Source organism: Podarcis cretensis (genome assembly GCF_951804945.1).
Source record: "Podarcis cretensis genome assembly, chromosome: Z".
Lineage (NCBI taxonomy): Eukaryota > Metazoa > Chordata > Lepidosauria > Squamata > Lacertidae > Podarcis > Podarcis cretensis.
Window position 1 is genome coordinate 28095137 of NC_137184.1, and position 23752 is coordinate 28118888.

A 23752-nucleotide genomic window follows, 5' to 3' on the forward strand; every position below is an offset into this window, starting at 1 on the left:
CCACTCCCCTTCCTCAACCCCCCGCGGGCAGCATTCTCTTAGGGTTGCATTGCCAGTGGTGAACGAGGCCAGAGGCAAAACTCGCCGGAGCAGCAAATGTAAATGTTAGCCTCGTGCAGCATTTAATTGTTTGCTGCATTTAAATGCCACTTTCCCCGTGGTTCTCCTTTCTTCTTCAATACCCCCACAACAACCCTGTGAGGTGGGCAGGGCCGGCCCCAAGACATTTCGACATCCGAGTTGGACCCCAAAATGGACCTCCCACCCTCCTTGCCAGGGAATAAGGGGATCAGGGAAGCTCTACATCAGAAACAAGGGTGGCGGGGGTGACATGGCTCTGCCATCCCTGTGGACCCTGCCGCCTGAGGCAGTCTTTTCACCTCATGGGCTCTGGAGGTAGGTTAGGCTGAGAGGCAAATGACTGGCCAAGGGTCACCCAGTGATCTTAACGGCGAGGTTGGAATCAAACCCATGTTTCCCAGATCCTAGTTCCACACTCTAACCACTAAGAAACACTGCTACACCAGTAGGCTTAGTATCTCCCCTCGCTATCCCCACCAACGCAAGGACATATTGCAGAGAGGCAAAGACATTCAGGGTGCAAAGCAGAGTTAATCAGAGGTGTTGCCTGGGAAGGTACAGCTTCTTGGCCTGTGGCTCCCCACATGTGAAGGAAGTAAAATCACATTCAGACTAGTACTGATACTAGAATTGAACATATTGCATTTCAGAGGTAGGAGGAGGGGAAAGGACTTTACTGAGGCAAAGTGAGTATAAAGCACCAGGTTTAAAGCTGACTCTACAATTTCCATATATTCAAGGAAGCAGGTGGTAATGTATTTTACAGAAGATTTGTGTTAACATAAAATAAAAACCCACCAGACTGCCTGAAATTTACCAGATTTTACACATTCATTAATAACTAGATTTCTATGTTAGTTTCTCTAGTATTGCTGAATCCCATACATTTTGTAACTAGGGGGCTAGTGTGACAGCGGTCAACGTCTTCCAATGCTGTGTAATTATGCAACAATTTACAAGAATTTAATGAAACATTGGGAAGAACTTTCTGACAGTAAGAACTGTTAGTGCAATGGACTGCCTCAGAAGGTGGTGGACTCTCCTTCATTGGAGAGTTTTAAGCAGAGGTTGGACGGACAGCTTTCAGAGATTCTTTAAATGTGATGCTTGCACAGCAGGGGGTTGGACTGCGGGGTCTCTGCCAACTATGATTCTTTTAATAAGTTCCTTGGATTTTAGTTGGATGTTATCACCCTCAAACAAGAAAGCAATGCAAGTTGCCAGGCAATCTGTATAGATTCTTTAATGATGGTGGATAGTATTCTTATTCTTATTCTTATTCTTATTTATACCCTGCCTATCTGGCTGGGTTGCCCCGACCATTCTCTTTCTGATGCCTCTTTCACTATATCAGACCAAAATCTTTGGACTGGTTGGCACTCCCAGCACAGATGGGAATCAGGATCAAGAAACCCACATCTACTCCAGCACATCAGAGTCACCTTGAGTGTAATGAGGGAAATTTGCATGGGAGTTTGGTACCATCTGTGATTCAGCTTTAGGGCCATTTTCTGTATCTTCACTGATAAACTTTGAGTTGGTTTGTTCATGGTCTATCATTGATTTCTGCATTGAACTTCATTTCCCTATTTAATGCTCATGAGGTTCCCAAACTATTCAGCAAGACCCTATTTAATGCCACCACAAGGCCATTTCCTGTTGGTCACTTAACAAGTCTAACACTTTCCATATGGATGAGGGCCCAGGTATATTGGGTTTGAATATAAGGGAATTTCAGAAGATGGACAATTGGGGTGAGATTAAGCCATTAGCCCTATATTTTTCGAAACAGAAGAGTGTTTGATTTACTATAACAATTAATTTTAGAGTAGAACTAAATAAAGGAATTAACATGTGCTTCTTGGACTGTAAAGTTTAAAAGGGAAAGGACTCCTGGATGGTTATGTCCAGTCAAAGGCAACTGTGGGGTTGCGGTGCTCATCTTTGCTTTCAGGCCAAGGGAGCCGGCGTTTGTTCACTTGACAGCTTTCTGGATCATGCGGCCAGCATGACTAAACCGCTTCTGGTGCAGTGGAACACCGTTACAGAAGTGCACAGAAACGCCATTTACTTTCCCGCCACAGTGGTACCTATTCATCTACTTGCACTGGTGTGCTTTCAAACTGCTAGGTTGGCAAGAGCTGGGACAGAGCAACAGGAGCTTACTCTGTTGCAGGGATTCAAACTGCCAATCTTTCGATCAGCAAGCCCAAGAGGCTCAGTGGTTTAGACCACAGCGCCACCCGCGTCCCTCTTGGACTGTAATAACCTGCCAGGGGATCATTGAATTCATGAAGGGTACTTTGAGCTTATTCTGAGAGACCAATGCATGCTCATTGGTAATAAGGAATGAGATGGAACAACAAATCCTAACCAAGGTGCTTCATTTTTGCATCATGGGTTCTGTAGTTTTAAAAGTGCATAAAAGCTTTGTTTCTTATTAAATATGCATATGGTCAACCTGTGTTGCATGGCTGCCATCTTACAAATCCTTTCTTGAGCATAAGCCTAGTTTGTTCTCAAGGCAGCTAATGGGGAAAGCTAAGAAGCTTTAGAGTCTGATGCTGGATACAAATGGGTCTGAGTGTGGTATAGAGATTAAGAGCCTAAACTACAAATAAGAACCTCTGCAGTTAAAAATTTGCGACTGCTGTGAACTTTAGGCAAACCACTCTCTCTCACCGTCAGGTCTATGCTTCATCTGCAATATGGGGAATACGAACACTGCCCACCTTTTATTTTGTTTAGGAGACGCCTTTCACATACGTTTTACAGTGGTACCTCGAGTTAAGTACTTAATTCGTTCCGGAGGTCCGTTCTTAACCTGAAACTGTTCTTAACCTGAAGCACCACTTTAGCTAATGGGGGCCTCCTGCTGCCGCCGTGCCACCCGAGCACAATTTCTGTTCTCCTCCTGAAGCAAAGTTCTTAATCCGAGGTAATATTTCTGGGTTAGCAGAGTCTGTAACCTGAAGCGTATGTAACCTGAAGCATATGCAACCCGAGGTACCACTGTAATTTGATTTACAACCCCACAATAAAAACAGGTAAAAATAGGTTTTTAAAATTTATTTTTAAAACAACTCAAGGTAAATTTAATAGCAATACAAATAAACATCTAGGGCAGAGACCTAAGATACTTTTTTATTTCCCCCAGCTGAATGAGACCCTTACAAGATAAAACAAAATTTAAAAAAATCCTTCCAGTAGCACCTTAGAGATCAACTATGTTAGTTATTGGTATGAGCTTTTGTGTGCACGCAAACTTCTTCAGATACATTTCAGAAGTGTGTGTGCGCATGAAAGCTTATACCAATAACCAACGTAGTTGGTCTCTAAGGGGCTACTGGAAGGAATTTTTTTATTTTGTTTCGACTATGGCAGACCAAAACGGCTACCTACCTGTAATCTTACAAGATAGTTGTAAGAACTGCAACTAGATGATGCTCATAGAATGCTCTGAATATTTGAAACCACCATACAAATATTAAGTTTTAATGTGTGCATGTAATAAAGTAAAATGTGATTTACCGTCTCTATAAGACTCACTTTTTCCCTCCTAAAAAGGGGAAATGTGTGTGCGTCTTATGCAGGCTGCACGGCTATCACAGAAGCCAGAACAGAGAGAGGGATTGCTGCTTTCACTGTGCAGCAATCCCTCTTGCAATTCTGGCTTCTGAGATTCAGAATATTTTTTTTCTTGTTTTCCTCCTCCAAAAACTAGGTGCGTCCTGTGGTCTGGTGCATTTTTAAATGAACTCAAAAGGACTTATTTTGCATGGGTGATTGGGTTGCAGGTATGCCTCAATGCCCACAATTTACAGCAAAAAAGTACCAGTAGGAGAGATGTGGGGAACCTCTGGCCCTCCAGATGTTGTGGAACTACAACTCCTATCACCTCTGGCCATTGGCCATGCTTGCTGGGGCTGATGGGAGTTGCAGTTCAGCAACATCTGGAGGCACAAATGTTCCCTGCACTTGCAGTACAAAAAGATACATCATGACACTCCATTAGACCTCCCTTGTTGCACTCTGGCTTCAGACAAGCAAGTCCACACTCAGTTCATCCAGTAGACAGGGGCAAATTCAGTGTACCATGTGATCACAGATGGCTCTACTCTACAGGCCAATTCTTCAGCACTACAACTCAAGAAACAGTCATTATGCAAGAAGCGGCAGACAGTCCCAAGACTGAGTGAGTGCTCCACAATTTCCTGCAATGTCAAGACAATCCTTGACTGTACCTTCACTTTCTCCATATAGTCCAAGAAGAAGAATAATGGCACTGGAGTTAGGAAGCTATGTGCCCTACTTTATTTCTCTATTTGAAGTGCTATCAGATGATAGTCCTCTGTTTGAAAGCATTCTCTTGGTCAGCCTTTGCCCACCTAGTGTAAGGTTACCAGATATTTTTTCAATGAATCCGGGGACACTTTTCAACTTCAATAGGAATTTATCAGAGGACTGACTTGTAAATCCGGGGACGTCTGGTAACCTTAACTGAATGCCCTCCAGATATATTGGACCACAGTCAAAATCCTGCTTAAAGATAAAGAACTCTCGGAAAGGAGACCTTGAAACTGACCACTAACAATGAGCACCAAGATAGCAGACTGAGCAGGCAAGGAGGATTCCTGGTTATTGTCTGCCCCACTGCGGTGCATTGTTTTCATATTGAAAGCATAGTAATTATTTCTATACATGCATTGATATACAAGCAATTTTCATGCAAATCTATGCCAACTTTTGCTCTCCTTTTTGGCGAAGTGTTTCCTCTTTTTTTGGCAATATTCTGAGTGGGCGGTGTGCCTTGGACTTCTGCCCCCCCCCAAAGTCTTTCCCTGGCGTCAACACTGCCCCATTTCCACAAATAGTCCAGCCTCCAGGCAATTGGAAATACACATTTCAGACTGAGCATTTCCCAACCTAAATGAACCCCAAATTGATATTACCCCCATGGTGGAAAAATAAATCAAGACACCTTATAGGTACCGTATTTTTTGCCCTATAGGACGCACCGGCCCATAAGGCGCACCTAGGTTTTTTGGGGGGAAATAAGGGGGGGGGGGGAAATTATTTTTCCCCCCAGGCGTGGGGCTGGGGCGGGGGAAGCCCGAGATTCCCCGGACCCCAGCCCCCAGAACAGGCAGCTCTCCGCAAGCCGTGGGAGCCCAGCGTGGGCTCCCACAGCTTGCGGAGAGCTGTGCAAAGCTTGAAGCCTGGGTGCGCTTCGCCATCGGTCTTGGAGCTTGCGGGGCTGGGGACGGGGGAAGCCGGAGCTTCCCCTGACCTCAGTCCCCAGAATGGGTCCGAGAGCAATAGCGAGGTTGCGTGCAACGTCGTCATCGCTCCCAGAGCTTGCCGGGCTGGGGGGATAGCTTCCTGAAGCCTAGAGAGCGAGAGGAGTCGGTGCGCACTGACCCCTCTCACTCTCCAGGCTTCAGCGAAAGCCTGCATTCGCCCCATAGGACGCACACACATTTCCCCTTCATTTTTGGAGGGGGAAAAGTGCGTCCTATAGGGCGAAAAATACGGTACATGTATTTTACCACCAACACAAGATTAATGACTGTTGAGAAATACAGTGGTACCTCGGGTTAAGTACTTAATTTGTTCCAGAGGTCCGTACTTAACCTGAAACTGTTCTTAACCTGAAGCACCACTTTATCTAATGGGGCCTCCTGCTGCTGTTGCGCCGCCGGAGCACGATTTCTGTTCTCATCCTGAAGCAAAGTTCTTAACCTGAAGCACTGTTTCTGGGTTAGCGGAGTCTGTAACCTGAAGCATATGTAATATGTAACCTGAAGCATATGTAACCTAAGGTACCACTGTGTTTGCTTTGGAAAATAGTGCAGTGAACAAGGCTTATATCCCAGACTACTGCAGGTGAAGGACTCCTGCAGATGACCTGTTTATTTGGCACTAGCAACCTTATACCTGATGTTCAGGATTCTAAGAAAGCTTCATTCCATCTTTATTCGAAAGGAAATCAGGTTGAGTGGGGTTTTCTTGAATTTTCTGGAGTATCTTGTCAGCAACATGCAATGACACACAGCTCTATTCCTCCTTTACATCTGCAGGTGAGAGCTAATAAACTGAAGCCTAATCCAGATAAAACTGGAGGCACTGTTAGACAGGATGGATGGAAGTTTGCGTGCTCATGATAGGGTTACACTCCTGAAAGAGTGGGTACACAGCTGAGGGATCCATTGCTGTCACTTGAGGCTCAGGTGGACTTGGTGGCCTTGAGTGCCTTCCATCAGCTTTGGCTGTTGGACAAGCTATGCTTCTTTCTGGCTTCTATGCTCTGGTAACCCCTAGATTAGATTAGATTAGATTACTGCAACCTGTTATACATGGGACTGCCTCTGAAGAAGGTTCAGAAACTTAAGCTGGTGCCAAATTCAGCAGCCAGGTTGCACACCAAGGTATGATGGTTTGAGAATAAGATGCCAATCTTAGCCTAGAGTTTTGACCCATAAAGCCTTAAATGGCTCAGGATCGTAATACTTCAAACCCCGCCTCTCCCCATATGAACTGACCTGGAACCTATGATCATCATCTGAGGCCCGTTCTTCATGTGCCCCCTCCATGAGAGGTCCAGAGAGTGGCAGCACAAGAACGGGCCTTTTCTGTGGTGGCTCCCCACTTGTGGAATGCTCTCCCCAGGGAGACTTGCCTGGCACCTTAGGCAACTGACAAAAACAGTCCTCTTTTCCCAGGCCTTTGACTAATTAAAAAAATCTATGGCCTTTTAAATGGGGGGGGGTGGATATTGTTTTTGATATGATGCTATGCATTTTTGCGTTTATATTGTAACCCGTCCTCAGATGAAGAGCAGTATAGAAATTAAATGGATAAATAAATAACAAAAAAAATACTTTCCAAAATAGATTCACCCTGAGTTGTTTACACAAAGCATTCAAGGAAGTTAGACTCTCTTCGGTCTCTATTCAGCATTTGCTCTGATTTTATTTGCAGGGAAACTACAGCAATTAAGTAGCAATCCTGCATTCATCATGATTTGCTTTTGTGGTGGTTATATGTCTTTCTGTTAATCATACGTTCATCCTACACTTTTCAGTGCATTTCCCCATCACTTTCCAAACTGCAAAAAGGTCATTTTTGTTGTATATATGTATGTATGTATGTTTCGTGAGGGCAACAGAGTGCTTTTAATCCATTTTAATTGCACATGTTCTTGAATCTCACCTGAGAAATATTGAGAGTCTGGAAGCAACTCAAATTGGACCACAAACCTCTTAAAGGTAAGAGGTAATGGCCAGGTGATCCAATCATGCAAGCCACATATGCATTTTTTGTAATTTTTAAAAATTGAAATTGTTGTTAATGTCAAGTTTTAAATTGTTGTAACCCTTACTGAAATCTTAGAGTGTAGAGCAGATAATAAATAATAATAATAATAATAATAATAATAATAATAATAATAATAATGGCAGCAACAACATATTTTAGCCCAAAGTGTTTGAGCTTTTATCTTTGCCCTCTTTAGGTGATGTTGGATTTACTTCAACACAGACTGGCTTTTACAAAATAACTGCTTTGTTTATTTGTGACTGGATATTTTTAGGACCTGTGGATGAAATGGACTTGGATGAATTGTTGCTTTATATATCCTCCTAAGACTAGAGCATGCAATTGCTTCCTTACTGCATGGAATTATCTGAGTTATAAATAAAAAATGACTTTATGGTACTTTCAGGTAAGCAGAAGACATGGAGGAAGGCTATGTGTACTGCTTCTAGCTCTTTTAGCTGCAGCAAATCGTTTACTACCATATAAAATTTAATTTATGCAATTTTTATCCCACCCTTCCTCCAAGATACTAAGATACCTTGAGAATATAACTTGTTCAGATATTTTTGCTAGGTGCTTAGAAGACTTGGGGTACAGGCCCTATGGCATGATTTTGCATAAAATTTGCACACGCAGGTATATATGTATAAGTGCCATTTTTAGGCCTCTAAGCAAATTAAAATGGTGTGTGGCCAGGATCTCATCAGCACTGTGCTTTGTGACATGCCCAGCTACCCTGTAGCAAAGGCACTATGTTCCTTGCAGACTGATTGACAGATGTTAAAGCACATGGTTTCCCCCAGAGAATCCTGGGAAATGTAGTTTGTTAGTGGTGCTGAGAATTGTAGTTCTGTGTGTAGCTTACCCTGCAGAGAGCTGTGTTCTGCCTTTGCAGTTGGTGGTAGCAATGCTTCTGAATGTCAGTTGCTGGAAACCACAGAAAGGGAGAGTGTTCTTGTGCTTGAATTCTGCTCTCAGGTTTCCCAAATGCCTCTGGTTGGCCACTGTGAGAACAGGATGCTGAACTAGTGTTTCCCAACCTTGTGCCTCCAGCTGTTTTTGGACTACAATTCCCATCATCCCTTGCCACTAGTCTTGCAAGTCAGGGATGATGGGAGTTGTAGTTCAAAAACAGCTGGAGGCACAAGGTTGGGAAACACTGAACTAGATGAACCATTGGCCTGATCCAGCATACTGATCTTATGTTCCTAAGCTCCCAGAATTATTTGAAGAAAGCCATGTGCTTTAAATATATGGTGTGAATGTGACCAATGTCTACTGAAAACTATTTTATTTCAGCAAGCCTACTCAAACAGATAACTTAATTACCTATATGCATTTTAAGTTTCACTGACCCTGTCTATCTATCTATCTAATCTACTATCTATCTATCATCTGTTTTCTAATAGTTTTGCAGGTTTTAGTTGTGTTTTACCTATAATTTTATTGCACAAAGACCTTGATTTCAGGGCTCTTAACACCCCTGCTCAGTCCACCTGCTTTTATTCTTTCTTTATAATTGGAGGGTTATATTGAGTGTCAGTGTCTTAAATATTTTAAAGAGAGGCCAGAAAGGAGAAAGTTCACATCACCTAATGAAGACATACTTCGCATACAGAATGTGTTTGTTGACCAGGAACAAAAAGCTGCTTAATCATTTCACCTCAGAGAGAATTCCTGGAATCTTCAGTGTTCTGTATCAGAAATCTCATAACTCCTAATGTGTTGGGGATGCGGATCTGTCTTAAAAAAACAAAAGCTCACTTTCTGGGGAATAAAATGTTTGGATTACAGTCCTTTATTTCACTGAGAAAGTATTCTTTGTGCCATAGGAGTTACTAGGGAACACTGAATTCTTTTTCTGATGTTCAGTGTATTTGAACAAAGGAAGCTGCCTTCTCTTTCATCGTACCATTGGTCCATTTAGCTCAATATTATCTGCACTGATTGGCAGTGGCTCTGCAGGGTTTCAGGCAGGTCTGTTTTCCCAATCCTACCTAGAGCCAGGATTTGAATTTGGGAGCTTCTGCATGTAAACAGCTTTCTCGCACTGAGCCATGGCTCTTCCTATTATTATTATTATTATTATTATTATTATTATTATTATTATTTTATTTATTTTCTTTTTAAAATAGAAAAGTTCAGTTAAAACTGCAAGCAGCAATAAATAAACACTATCATGCAAAATACCCCCACCCAAAAAACCCAGCTACCTTGTGGAAATGCTAATTGAACTACCTATGTTGCAGCATCCCACATTAAAAGGAAAAAAGCATAATATCTGCCAAAAGCTTTCTAGAAGAGTCTGATATTGTCCTGGTGCTTAAAGCGGCATCATAGAAACGATGTTGTATTCCTCATTGGTCCGGTCTACACATCACACTGAGCCAAGCCATGGCTTAGTGCAAATACAAGAGCTTGTGAGCTCCTAGAAAGGATATTGTGGCCACTTCTTTCTTCCTCATTCATTTTGCTGCTTCACCACACTGAACAAACCATGGTTCAGCATGGCATGTCACCCTAACCAAGGCTTGCAGTTTAGCTCTCTCTAGACCAGCCATAAGTTATATCCAAGATTCCCTCCCCTGTCTTCATAGTGGAGTTGTCCCAGCCCCGTCATCATTTTGTAGCCGTTTTCTGAATCTTTTTCCAGCTCTACAATTTCCGTTTGAGGTGTGGCGACCAGAAATGTGCATGGTATTCACATTGTATTACAAATGGAATACACTAGCAGTTTCATTCTCAGTCCCTGACCTAATGATCCATAACATGGAATTCACATATTTCACAGCTGCTGCACATTGGGTTGACATCTTCATCGATCTGTCCGCCATGACCCCAGGGTCTCTTTCCTTGTCAATCACATGAGTTCAGACCCCTTGAGAGGTTTCGCCCCAATGTGCACTACTTTAAACTTGTTTGCATTGAATTGCATTTGCTGTTTCAAAGTGCATCCATCCAGTTTGGAGAGATCCTTTTAGAGCTTTGGGTAATTTTTTATTTGTTTGTTTTTTACCACTGCAAATAATTGGTGTCATTGGCAAACGTGGCCACATTACTGCTCACTTCTACACCAGATCATGTATGAACAATTTTAAAAGCTCCCGATCCTGATCAAGTTCCTTGGTGGAACCCACATCTTGCTTGCCTCCATTGGGAGAACTGACCGTTTATTCCTACTTCCTCCTCTTTAACAAGTTAATGAACAATGAGACGATCTCACTTCTTATCCCATGATTGCTAATCTTACTCAAGAAACTTTGGTGAAGTAGTTTATCAAACACTTTTTGAAAGTTTTGGTGCAATGTCTACTGAGTCACCCCTATCCACATGCTTATTATTAACCCCCCAAACCTCTAAAAGGTTAATTAGCTAGGATGTATCCTTGCAGAAGCCATAGGAGTTGTTCTTCAGCAAGGCTTGCTCTTCCATATGCTTTGTTATTTTATCTTCGGCCATGCTTTCCACTGGTTTCCCCAGAACAGATGTTAAGCTAACCAGTTTGCCATTTCAAGGATCCCCACTCCCTTTTTTAAAAAATGATGTTGCATTGGAAACTTTCCAGCCCTCAAAAGCAGGGACTGACCTTAGGGACAAGTTACATATTTTTGTTCAAAGATCAACTATTTCACACTTGAGTTCCTTAAGAACTCGCAATGAATGCCATCTGGACCTGGAGGTCTGTTAGTTTTTAATTTGTCAATAAGGCCCAGAACTTCAACTCTTGTCATCACTGTTTGTCTCACTTCCTAAAAGGTTTCAAAATCATTGAAAAGTGGGTGGAGCAATCAATGCAAATTTTACCTTTGTTCTGTAGGCTAGTTTGCACACATGCACACAAACACACACCCCAATTTAGGCAGCCGAGAGGCATTAATAGTTCAAGCCTCACTGCAGTCAGGCAAAAGCACTTAATGGTGCAAAGCAGGACCCTTCAAGGGGGCTGGCAGGAGGAGGGCTATGACCTGGGGAAAGTGTCAAGACCTGAGGATCCATACCTCTTATTTAACCCACCATCACTTTACATTAAGAAAGCATGCTGACTGAAGGTTCACCTTCTCAATGCTGCTGGAGTTGTCAACTACCAAAGAACTCCCCTCACAATATGCTCTCTTGTGGCTTTTACATAATCTGCCATGGCTGTACAAGATCCCCATGTGAGCAGTGCCTAATAAAGCTTTCAAGGAAATGTTAGAGAAGCATTAAAGCTAAGCAGCATATAAATGACATGAACTCATAAATTTATGGGTATTATAATTGAACAGTGTGGGATTCAGCATCTGGGAAGATGGGGAAATAAATCATGCAATTTGTTTTATTGCTCCTGAATACGGTATATCTTGGTACCATTGAACAGTCTTTTGGTGTATGAACTGCAAATCTCTCTTCAGCTATGCAAGTACAAAACAAAGTGGTTTATCTTAGAACCTAGAGTTCAAATAGTTTTCATTTTCAAAAGATTGTGACTGGTGGTGCAGCCAGAGAGATTACTTCAAGATGAAAGGGATCTGAGGGCAGCAGCCCAGTAGCGGTTTTAGGGGATGAGTTTGGGTGTTTGGTGCTACATCTCTGACGCAATTTCTCTTCATTATCACCCACTCCAGTAGATGTTAATGAAGCTGACCCTGAAATATGCTATCTGAAACACTCACTGCCTCTTTACCAACCTTCAACACTACTGAGTTATTAGGAGGAAGTTCTGCTTGTGGCAACTGCACCGTACAAGGCAGTCACAGGGCTGTGACATGAAACCGGGCATTTTTTGCTGTCACCATTTGAATGCCCTTCTTTCTGTCATATTTGAAGCATCATCTATTAGTTACTTCAAACTTACATTTTTGCCCAGACTTTCCCTGACCCATAAGATTGGACTCTGTTTTATGCCCTTGAATCCTTTGAATCTTTGCTTATTTGCTTTTAAATGCTTTTATATGTTTCACACTGTTGTTTTATTGGTTTGAAATTGCATTCTTGTTTTAATTAGATCCATCCATCAATAAAGCTTTGATATTTATAAAATATTGGGTGGTTTATAAATGCTTAAAATTACTATAAGGTTTTTCTGAACAGACAAGTGGTGTAAAATCACTATGAAATGTAAAAAAAGCAAAATAAATATTTTTCTGTCAAAGGCTTCCATTCCTAGCCATGCCTTTGCTGAAGCCTAAGGAAACCAGATGGTGAAATGCCTTGCAGGTTGTTTTGGAAAAAAATCCATTTCACAAAAAAAGACAACCCTCCAAAAGGCTTAGCTTTCTCATGTGGAGCCCTGGGCTCTTCCTGTGAGCAAGAAAAGGCTCCCCCTGGTCATTTTTGCACCCTGTTCACAGCCCATAGAAGGTGGATAATTGTAGGATTATGTACTGTTCCAACTTGAAGTTTCTGAAGCTCTTTCAAGAAAGCCTGGCAGCCTACTGGATCCTGTATGAACATAAGAATAGCTTCGTTGGGTCAGAGAAAGTGTACATCCAGGCCAGTGTTCAACTGCAATGGTGTTAAACCAGATGCTCAATCTGTCATCAGAAGCAAGGTGGACCGAGATGTTTTGACCCCTGAGGCAAAATGCCCCATTGCCTCCCCTGATCCAGCCCCTGGATGCATGATGTGCAGGGGCCATGAGCCACTGCAAGGGCTTTGCCAACTTGCCTCCTAATTCCTCACAACAGTCAGGAATGATTACATTCTGGTACTGGCCAGAGTCTCAATGCGCCCGTGTCATCCCACCTCCTCTTCCCATAACCCACTCCATCATAGCACTGAAATCCTCATGTCCCAGGAGGGCCACTGTAGTGTTGCTGCACCTGAGCACAATGGTTGTGTGCTTACAGAGGTGGCAGCAGAACAAGCCTCCAAGGAGAACACCACTGCTGTTATTACCACTGTGGCAGTGATGGTCTGAGGCAATGTGTTCCTTGGAGGCCTGATCTGCCACCTCTGTGGATCATGCTGCTCAAAGTGGGTTCCCCCACCCTGATTCATGGGTGGGCCAGCCCTCATTTAAGGTTAGCACTGTCAGGGACCTTTCAAGGCCTGTGCCACAGTAGGGGCTCCCACTTATCACCATGGAACTGTGTTCCTGCCTCTGTTATGGGCCCCTTCCTGAATAGGCATTCATCTGTGGTGTGCAGTGAATTTTCTCATAGGGAAACTGTTATGGCCAGAGGCACCAGCCTGCAAGGGTGATTGAGGGGGGGGGGGTGATATCCAATGCACAAGCATCATGCCTCTCCCCCTAAGACAGGCAGAAGCTTCCAAGACTTTGGGAAGGAAATTCCAGGGCTCTGACAGGATTCCTTCCTCTCAAAGCTGGGCAGCCTTTGGGAAGGTGGTGAGAGAGCCTCTCTCCCTAAGCCATGGAGAGGCTTCTGGGCTTGGGGAAGGAGATGCCAAGGGAACATTTAGGGGACTATCCTAGTCCTCCTAGTCCATTGACCGTGCACTACTGGCATTCATCCTGATTTGCTTGTGGGTAGTTCCATGAAAATTCCATTGTTAACATGTTCTATATCATTTTCATGTACAGTTATCATTTTAAAGGTAAATTCCCAAAGTTTAATTATCCGGCAAACTGAAATGCCAATCAGTTTTCATGGGGACATTTATTTATTTTTTAATGGCAAACTGAAGTGGAAATGTGGAAAACTGAATTTCTTCCAACTGGAACAATGAGAAGCTGAGAGAAACCAGATTTGCCCCTCCTTTTCTGGGCTTAATTGAAGCAAATGCATCCAAGAAGGCCGCAGAGATTATTTGTAAAATGAACAAAAGGGCCGTCACAAATACCTTTCCCACCTTGGGGGCGGGGGGGGGGGAGGTAATTGCAACAAAAAATCTGTATCCCAGCCATGAGTATTTCTCTTTGCTTTGATGCAGTTTCAAAGGTACCATTCCCCACCACCTCAGTAATTGATAGAGAATGGTCAGGGAGGGAGATGTCCAATAATTTTTTTGGCATATCAGTAATTGCAATGTCTAGTTCTCTGTATATGGATATGGGTAGAACTGTCTTGCAGTCTTTTTACTGTGCTCTGCTTTTTCCTTTTGGATTCCAGATATGGGGAGAAACAAAAGAAAACCATACTTTCAGCCCTTGCCTATTAGCTTCCAGAGCTGGTTCATATTAGTCCGTCTGCTCCCAATGTCATCTCAGGACCTTTTGTCACTTAAAGTAAAGCAGGAATGCCATATCACTACTGCTCCAATTCATGACTGTAATCAAGGTAGGAGAATCAAGACTGCATCCAAAGCTAGTCCTAATTACAGCAGATCTACTGAAGGTAATGAATGTAACTAAGGTCCCATCTTCAGTATACATTTAAAGCTGTATGCCATCTCAGCTGCCCAGGACCTCCATACATACTGCCCAGGCTTGCACCACGGGAGGTCACTTTGGCGCTGCTAATGCAGCAGTTTTACTTCATCCCCAGAGACACACGCCATTGTCTCTTGAGACAGATGAGTGCCAACAACAACGATACCACTTTAAATGGTCATGGCTTTCCCCCATGAATGCTGGGAGCTGTAGTTTATTAACAGTGCTGAAATTTGTTTGGGGACCCTGTTAAAATCCCTGGCTTAAGGCATTATCCACTTTCCATATGTTGTATTGACCCCTGGCTTCTTTCCATCAACTTCAAAGCCAGCAAATAATTGTGTCCCCCCTACTTTTATCTTCTTCTTCTTCTTCTTCTTCTTCTTCTTCTTCAGCAATCACTCATAGCCAAGTAATATTGTCTTCCATAAACACGGTTTTAACAATAAGTCCGTAAGTGACTGTGGAGGCCAGTTCTGGATCCACATGTCCTTTCACAGTGGGGACATTGGTTTCCAGGTGGGAGTTGATCACGGTGTGGATTTGCCAAGCATGCCTTCCTCTTAGCACGTTTTTCGCTTGTGTCCTGAGTTTGAGTGTCTTCAAAGCCCATGACACCTTTGGTAAAGGCTGTTCTCCAATTAGAGCGCTCACAGGCAAGTGTTTCCCAATTGTTAGTGTTTATACTACATTTTTAAAGATTTGCCTTGAGACAGTCTTTAACTGTCTCTTTTGTTGACCACCAGCATTACGCTTCCCATTTTTAAGTTAAGAATAGAGTAGTTGCTTTGGAAGACGTTAATCAGGCACCTGCACAACATGTCCAGTCCAACAAACTTGATGTTGATGAATCATTGCTTCAACACTGGTGATCTTTGCTTCTTCCAGTACACTGGTATTAGTTTGCCTGTCTTCCCAAGTGATGTGTAAAAAATTTTCAGAGACACTGTTGATGGAATTTTTTGAGGAGTTGGAGATGACGTTTATAAGTTGTCCATGTTTCACAAGCATACAGTAAGGTTGGTGGTACAATAGTTTTGTAAACAATCATTTTGGTTACCCTTCTAATGTCCCGGTGCTGAAACACTCTGCACTTCAGTTGGGAGAAAGCCACACTCGTAGAGCTTAGGTGATACTGGATTTCAGCATCCATGTCGGCCCTTGTGGAAAAATAACTACCCAAGGAGAAGTGATCAACATTTTCCAATGTTACACCATTGAGTTGGATTTGTGGCACTGCAGAGGGGTAATTTTGTACTTGTTGGTGCAGCACTTTGGTTTTTGGGATGCTGAGCTATAGACCAAGCTTTTTGTAAGCTTCTGAGAAGACATTTAGGATGGTTTGGAGGTCCTCCTCTGAGCGTGCACACACTATGTTGTCATCAGCATACTGAAGCTCTATGACGGAAGTTACGGTAACCTTACTCTTTGCTTTCAGCCTGCTCAGATCGAAGAGTTTCCACCTGTTCGATATATGATTTCTACTGCTGTGGGGAGTTTCCCTTTGACAAAGTATAGGATCATGGCAATGAAAATAATGAATAGAGTTGAGGTAATAACACAACCCTGTTTAACACCTGATCCCACTGTGAATGGTTCATTTTGAGAGCCACTGTTATCTGCGATTGTTGCTGTCATATTATCATGGAGGAGCTGAATGATGTCCACAAATTTATCTGGGCAGCCAATTTTCAGAAGGACAGTCCACAGGGCATTACAATTTACAGTGTCAAAATCCTTAGTCAGATCAATAAACGCCATATACAGGGGTTGGTTTGGCTCTCTGCATTTTTCTTGAAGCTGTTGAGCAGTGAAAATCATGTCCACTGTCCCCCTAGAAGGCTGAAAACCATTTTGGGATTCAGGAAGGGTCACCTCCGATATTGTTAAGAGACAGTTTGCTAAGATCCTTGCAAGAATTTTGCTGGCTGCAGCTAATAGAGAGATGCCTTAATAGTTTCTGCAATCAGTTCTGTCACCTTTTTTTAAAGAGAGTGATAATTTTAGCATTCCTAAAGTCTGCTGGGATCTCTACTGTCTCCCAGATTTTTTCGATGAGCTTGTGAAATTGTTGTGTAAGTTCAATTTCATATATACTGGGGGAAAGCACATAATTGCCCTATGAATATGCAATAAATGCAGATTGAGAACTAAATGGTGGCTTGCAGGGCAATCCTGTTCACATTTACACAGAAATAGATCCCATGAACTTCAATGGCACTTATGGGGGGGGGGGAGGCAAATAAAAGAGTGGGGGAAATGATTTGCATGGTTTCGAGAAAGTGGATTGAGAAAAGTGGAGAGGTAGAACCTGGGGTTATCCATTTAACTGAGTATTGGAAGGGTCAAGATAGGCATAAGGAAGGACATGTTCACACAGGACATAGTTAAAACAATAGAATTTGCACCCACAGTATGTCATGATGACTGGCAACTTTGATGGTTTTGAAAGCTAAATAGAAAAATAATAAAGAAGAATATCAATGGCTGCAGGCAATGCTGGCTATATTTTACTTCCAGTGTTTGGAGCAGCATGTCTCTGAATACCCATTGCTGGAAACCACAGAAGGGGATTCCTTTTCTACTCTTGTCCTGTAAGTGGGCTTCCCATAGGCATCTGGTTACCCATTGTGAGAGAAGGGTGCTGGAATAGATGGGCTTCTGGCTTGATCCAGCAGGGCTATTCACACATTTTTACTCCCAACCAACTGCTTACTAATCTTACAGTGCAATCTTTTGCACTCAGAAGTAAGTTGCACAAAGTACAAATGAAACTTGTTGTTGTTTAGTCGTTTAGTTGTGTCCGACTCTTCGTGACCCCATGAACCAGAGCACGCCAGGCACTCCTTTCTTCCACTGCCTCCTGCAGTTTGGTCAAACTCATGTAGCTTCGAGAACACTGTCCAACCATCTTGTCCTCTGTTGTCCCCTTCTCCAAATGAAACTTACTCCCAGGTAAATGTGCATAAATGATTGTAGCTTCAGTGTTGGTCTTCTTCACATGTTGATGTATCCAGTACATGCTCTGAGATATAAATTCTAGAAGAAGACTTGAAGAATCCTGAAGAATGACCGCTCACAAATTTGGGAGCTTGCACTAATTTTTTTAACAATACCTTAAAAATTAGTGAAAGCTGCCCAATAGCAAGAGAATAGGAAGAGAGTAAGAAGATCCCTGCAAAGACCCATCTAAATAATAATAATAATAATAATAATAATAATAATAATAATAAACATTTAATATTAATAATATTTTAATATATCCTGCCCATCTGGCTGGGTTGCCCCAGCCACTCTGGGCGGCCTGTGATCTAGTCACAACAATGCAAGAAGTGCCCTTCTAGTCTAGCATCTTGTTTCCACAGTGGCCAGTGAGATGCTTGTGGGAAGTCTGCAAGCAGGACCTAAATGCACCTGCACTCTCCCCACTTGTGATTCTAAGAGACTAGCTTTCAGAGGCACATTGCCTCTGACAATGGAGATGGGATGTAGTCATCAGGGCCAGTAACCACTGGGGGCCTTATCCTCCACAAATACTTCTTTTGAAGCCATCCAAGTTGATAGCCATCACCACTTCCCCTGGGAGTGAATCCCATAGTTTAAGTATGTGCTGTATGAAGAAATCAGTTCTGAATCTTCCAACATTCATGATCCAGCTGCAGGCAGGGGCAAACCAAATGTCTCTAGCAGTGGCGTAGCGTGGGTTGTCAGCACCCGGGGCAAGGCAAGTAATTTGCGCCCCCTAACCCGTGGATTTGCGCCCCCTAACCCTAACCCCCAGATGTTGCGCCCGGTGTGGCCGGCCCCCCCTGCACCCCCCACACTACGCCACTGGTCTCTAGAAGCTAACAAGCAGGGCATAAAGGTTCAGTGGCCTGATGCTGTATGGTTTTGTAAACTACTTTGAGCTTTTCTACAATCAAGCAATATATACATCTTATGAAACAAACAAACAAACAAACAAACAAACAAACAGAAATAGGCAAGCGAAGGGCTGGGTGCTTCCCCACCACTGTGTCCTAGAACAAAGAGAGGATTGAAAAGGAATGACCAGAGGAAGCTTCCACTCAGGTGTGGTCTCTGACCCCTTGTGTGTAGCCGGTCGGGGCAGGGCGGGGAGCAAAGGTACATAAACCAGTAGAGGGGGAGTGCGACTGTTGCAGCAACTGTTCAGGCCTTGGAGCTCAGGCCTTGGAAAACCTGCCTAGAGGATGCTAAACTAGCGTGCATGTTATTTGGAGCCATAAAAAAATACTGTGCTAGTTTTGATCGTGAAGAGATAACTATCTCTGTAATCCTTTCATTGGGAGTGCCCTTGACATATACCTTCAGCAGCTGTGTGCAGAGGAGATTTCAGCAGGTGCAGCTTGCAGGAGCTCTGGCTTTTTCTGCATCCGGCCACATGGCATGAGAAAGATAGCCATCTCCTGCTTCGGTTCCCCAGCAACTGGTATTCAGAAAGCTGAAGCAGCTGTCATTTGGATATCATTGTGGTTGTGTCCAGATGGTTGTTTACTGTGGGATGGGTGGTCATTGTGCATGCAAAATTTGCCATGACAATTATTACAGTGAGGAAACCCCACTTTTCCTTTTTTAAAATAAATAAATAAATATGTTTAATATTTTCTTAAGTTTTTGTATATGCTGGAAGATGCCCAGAGTGGCTGGGGCAATCTGGTCAGATGTGTGGAGTACAAATAAAACAACAACAACAATAACAACAACTTCTTGGCCTTTCCTTTTTCACTTTCCACCAGTGAAACCTGCTCTATTAGGGCAAATGGGGCACTCCCCTCACCTGCCAGTCCAGGAGGCAGCACTGCCTGTCAGCTCTGTCCTCTGTAGCCTTGGTGTTACCTTACAACTCAGCAGGGAGTAGGAGAAGGAGGAGGGGCGGGGCGGGGAGCTAGTGCAAGTTGGCTCTGCCTCTTATGGCTCTGGCTCCACCTACTGTTGAGCTCCCTGTCTCCTTCCCTACTAGCCTCAGTGGGCACAAGCCACTACTGCTCTTTATAAAACCTGCATACTACTGACCTTTTAAAAATATATCCAGGAACACTTCACTGCCAGTGGCTATCTCACATCAGAGATTGAAATAAAAGATCAAGTGTTATTAAATCCTCATAAGATATCATGGTTGATATTTTCTCTCAGCAGTACAAAGAGACACCTATTCATTTTCGAAACAGGTCTGATCACATGAAATCAGAATGGACGCTATGCACAATGAGCATTCAAAATGCAACTTACTATGGTTGTATTTCCAGTTTAAACTTGACAACCCACGTTGTGACTATTATCATGGCTGAATGCAACAAAGCCGCCCCCCCCCCCCCCAGCAGGCCCCAGAACTGTGCATTTGCTTTGTGGATGTGTAGGGGGAGATGGCGAGTAAGCATACTGATATCAAGCATGGCACATCTTGGTTCAGATTGCAGCTCAGTCCAACTTAGTTAGAATTTAATGGACACAGGGAGCCAGTGGCGTAGCGTGGGTTGTCAACACCCGGGGCAAGGCAAGTAATTTGCACCCCCTAACCCGTGGATTTGCGCCCCCTAACCCGTGGATTTGCGCCCCCTAACCCGTGGATTTGCGCCCCCTAACCCTAATCCCCAGATGTTGCGCCTGGTGCGGCCGGCCCCCCCTGCACCCCCACGCTACGCCACTGCAGGGAGCTGCCTTATATCAAGTCAGACCAACTGGTCTGTCCAGCTTGGTATTACTCTGCATCAAAGACGAGGAACCTGTGGCTCTTCAGGTGCTGCACGACTACAACTCCCATAATCCCTGGCCATTGGCCATGCTTAGTGGGGCTGATAGGCAATGCAGTTTGACAACATTAGAAGGACCACTGGTTCTCCATCCCTGGTTTACATGATGTCTGGAGCAGTTCTCCAGGGCCTTAAATGGGGGTCTTTCTCAGCCTTATCTGAAGATAACAGGGATTCAATCTGGATTCTTTCACATGCAAAACATGTGCTTTACAGCCCTTCCATGGGAAACTGAATCAGATAGCTCAGTATTATCTATTCAGAGGTTGGGAATTTCAGCCTAGGAGCCAAATGCCCTGAGGACTCTTCTCAGCCACTGCTTTCTACCTAGGACAGTTCTTTCACTGGCCCTGCTCCACACCTGGCTGGAATGTGTCGATACAGAATTAAACCCTATTTGCATCATGTGAAGTCATCTGGTTGAGAGATGGGTGTGGCTTTAGGGAAATTGTCTCATGGGCCAAGATTGGCCTGCGGTCTGGAAGTTCCTCACCTCACCCTATGTAACAGTAAAGGTACCCCTGACCATTAGGTCCAGTCATGACCGACTCTGGGGTTGCGGCGCTCATCTTGCTTTACTGGCCGAGGGAGCAGGCATACAGCTTCTGGGTCATGTGGCCAGCATGACTAAGCCGCTTCTGGCAAACCAGAGCAGCACACGGAAACGCTGTTTACCTTCCCGCTGGAGCGGTACCTATTTATCTACTTGCATTTTGACGTGCTTTCGAACTGCTAGGTTGGCAGGAGCTGGGACCGAGCAATGGGAGCTCACCCCATTGCAGGGATTCAAACCGTTGACCTTCTGATCGGCAAGTCCTAGGCTCTGTTGTTTAACCCACAGCGCCACCCGCGTCCCTCACCCTATGTAGAGCAACCTTATTGTCTGCTCTGACAAAGGCTCTCCAGGGTCTTTGTCATCACCTGCTACAGATCCTTTGAAGTGGATGTACCAGGAGCTGAGCATGGGAAATAGAATTTGTACTGCCTCTGACCTATGTCCCTTCCCCATTCCCCTTATGCTGAATTAGATCGCTGGTCTATCGTGCCTGGTATTGTGTATTGACTGGCAGAGGTACTCTTGAGTTCCAAACAGAAGACCACCCCAACTCTGTGACCTGAGATCCTGTTCCTGGAGTTGGCAGGGTATAGCACCATATTGGTTTCTTTACTGAAGGAACATGGCCATAGAAGAGCAGCGGTGCTGCTAAGAACAGGTCTAGCTTAATGCTGTAGGAATGATACCAGTGTTAATATCTGCACTGCATTTACTCTACTGATAATGATGTTTCTAACTATCTTGAACAGAACTGTTGCTTGATCCAAGAGGATGTGCTACATGTGACAAGATGAAGACCAAGCAGAGCATGTTTAACATTAGTCACCATTTCTCTCTCTTCCTTCCCCTTGAAGCAAAAGTACAATCCTTGGGAGTGACATCACTGCATTTAGCCATAATAGCTGAGAGTGCAAGATTTACACTCAGATGCTGAATCAAGGGCTTTGTGTATCCTACAGTTCTATTCCAGTGCAGGAAACGTGTATAATGGAATATCAGCTGCTAAATTTAGCTTCTTGAAAATCTTCATTAAAAAAATAAAATAAAAACAAGCTTCTTGTCCTCATGACTGTGATGAGATATTTGAAAATATGAGGATTATGTTGGGTGAAATATCAGAAACCAGAGGGCTGCTTGATAATGATGTGGTGTGTACCAGTCTCTGGCTGCTGTGACTCCATATCATCCAGGGTAACCATCACACCAAGGATTAAAAAGCCACAAGAAAATACAGATTCTGTAGCTTGGTTCTGTATAGATCAATTCTGACATTGGCACAAAATTGAACTTTGATGCAGACCACGTGCGTCACTTACACATTGCCGCTAAAATGATATTTGCAAAAATCCAGGTGTGAATATAGCCTGGTATAGCTGGAAATGTGATCGCATCGATGATTGGAAGAGGAAATCCTCCTGTTATTCAACAGGATTAAGATTTATTTATTTTTTAAAAGAGCAGCAACAAACCTCAAACCCCTCAGACTGAATGAGGCTTAGTGAAGATAGCACTTACAGAAGGATATGAGTTAGGGTGTTGTTCACATATTGTGGTTGGACATCAAGGACTGACTAGTTAGTACAAAAGGAAGCAACCTGATCTATTTATTGTGATGGACATGTGTAATGCTGTGTCTCATTTCGTTTTGCCCTAAAGAGGATGCAATTGGTTGCTAAGGAAGGTGCAGATTAAAAGACGCGTATGGCTGGGAGGGATTTATTTATCATTATTTGTGACGAGCAAACTTCTCCTGGCTCTATTTAGAATGGGCCCTGGCAATCCGAGCTGCAATCTGAACTTTATTAAGTTTGGAACATATGAACTGGAGTTATACTGCACACAACCCACCTGCTCAATCTCTGTGGCTGCTACTTCCCTCATCCCCACACCTGATCTCCAATTTCAGACCTTGTGATATATCAGAACATTGTGATGTTTAGCTGCTGAAATATCATGATTTTGAAAACCAGATATCGCTCAATCTTAGTCTGTTTTTTTTTTTTTTTTTGTATACCAAAATCCTTTGCTTATTAGGGGCTGCCCCACATTTTGCTCAAAAAATTGCTTTGCAGAGATAACTACCATAGAGTTATCAAACATTTTAAAAGTGGGGGGTCTGTGCCTTGGCTTTTGAAAAATAGGGCGTTAGCTACAGTGGTACCTTGGGTTACATACGCTTCAGGTTACATACGCTTCAGGTTACACACTCCACTAAGCCAGAAATCGTGCTTCAGGTTAAGAACTTTGCTTCAGGATAAGAACAGAAATCGTGCTCCGGCAGCGCGGCGGCAGCAGGAGGCTCCATTAGCTAAAGTGGTGCTTCAGGTTAAGAACAGTTTCAGGTTAAGAACGGACCTCCGGAACAAATTAAGTACCCAAGGTACCACTGTAATTGGGAACCACTGGACTAGAGTGATACCTGCTTTTTCCTGGAACTCTTCTTGGTGTGAGACTTTCATATCGGTGAGCTGAAAATTTGTTTGGACCTAAGGCTGAGAGGGAGGGTGTGTCAGATGGAAAATGAATTGATATTGATTTATATATGTTAGTAACACTGTAATATAATATTTTTATGTGTATATTTGTAATATTTAAAGTTGCCTGTTCTTGCTTCTATTTTCTTTACACCTTTTGGAGATATTTTTAATATATCCCTGGGACACTGCAATAGCTACATGTATGGCAAATAATATACCAGCAAATCAAATAACAACA

The 23752-nt window shown here is 43.4% G+C and overlaps 1 protein-coding gene across 1 annotated transcript in view; it reads left to right on the forward strand.

Annotated features, from left to right (window-relative positions):
* LOC307207660 (growth hormone secretagogue receptor type 1-like) overlaps nt 1-12271 on the forward strand; it is a gene marked incomplete at both ends in the record, with an annotated part of 78611 nt that extends 66340 nt beyond the window's left edge. The window contains one exon of the transcript XR_013834760.1: nt 12006-12271. The remainder of the gene's footprint in view (nt 1-12005) is intronic.
* Nucleotides 12272-23752: the final 11481 nt, after the last annotated feature.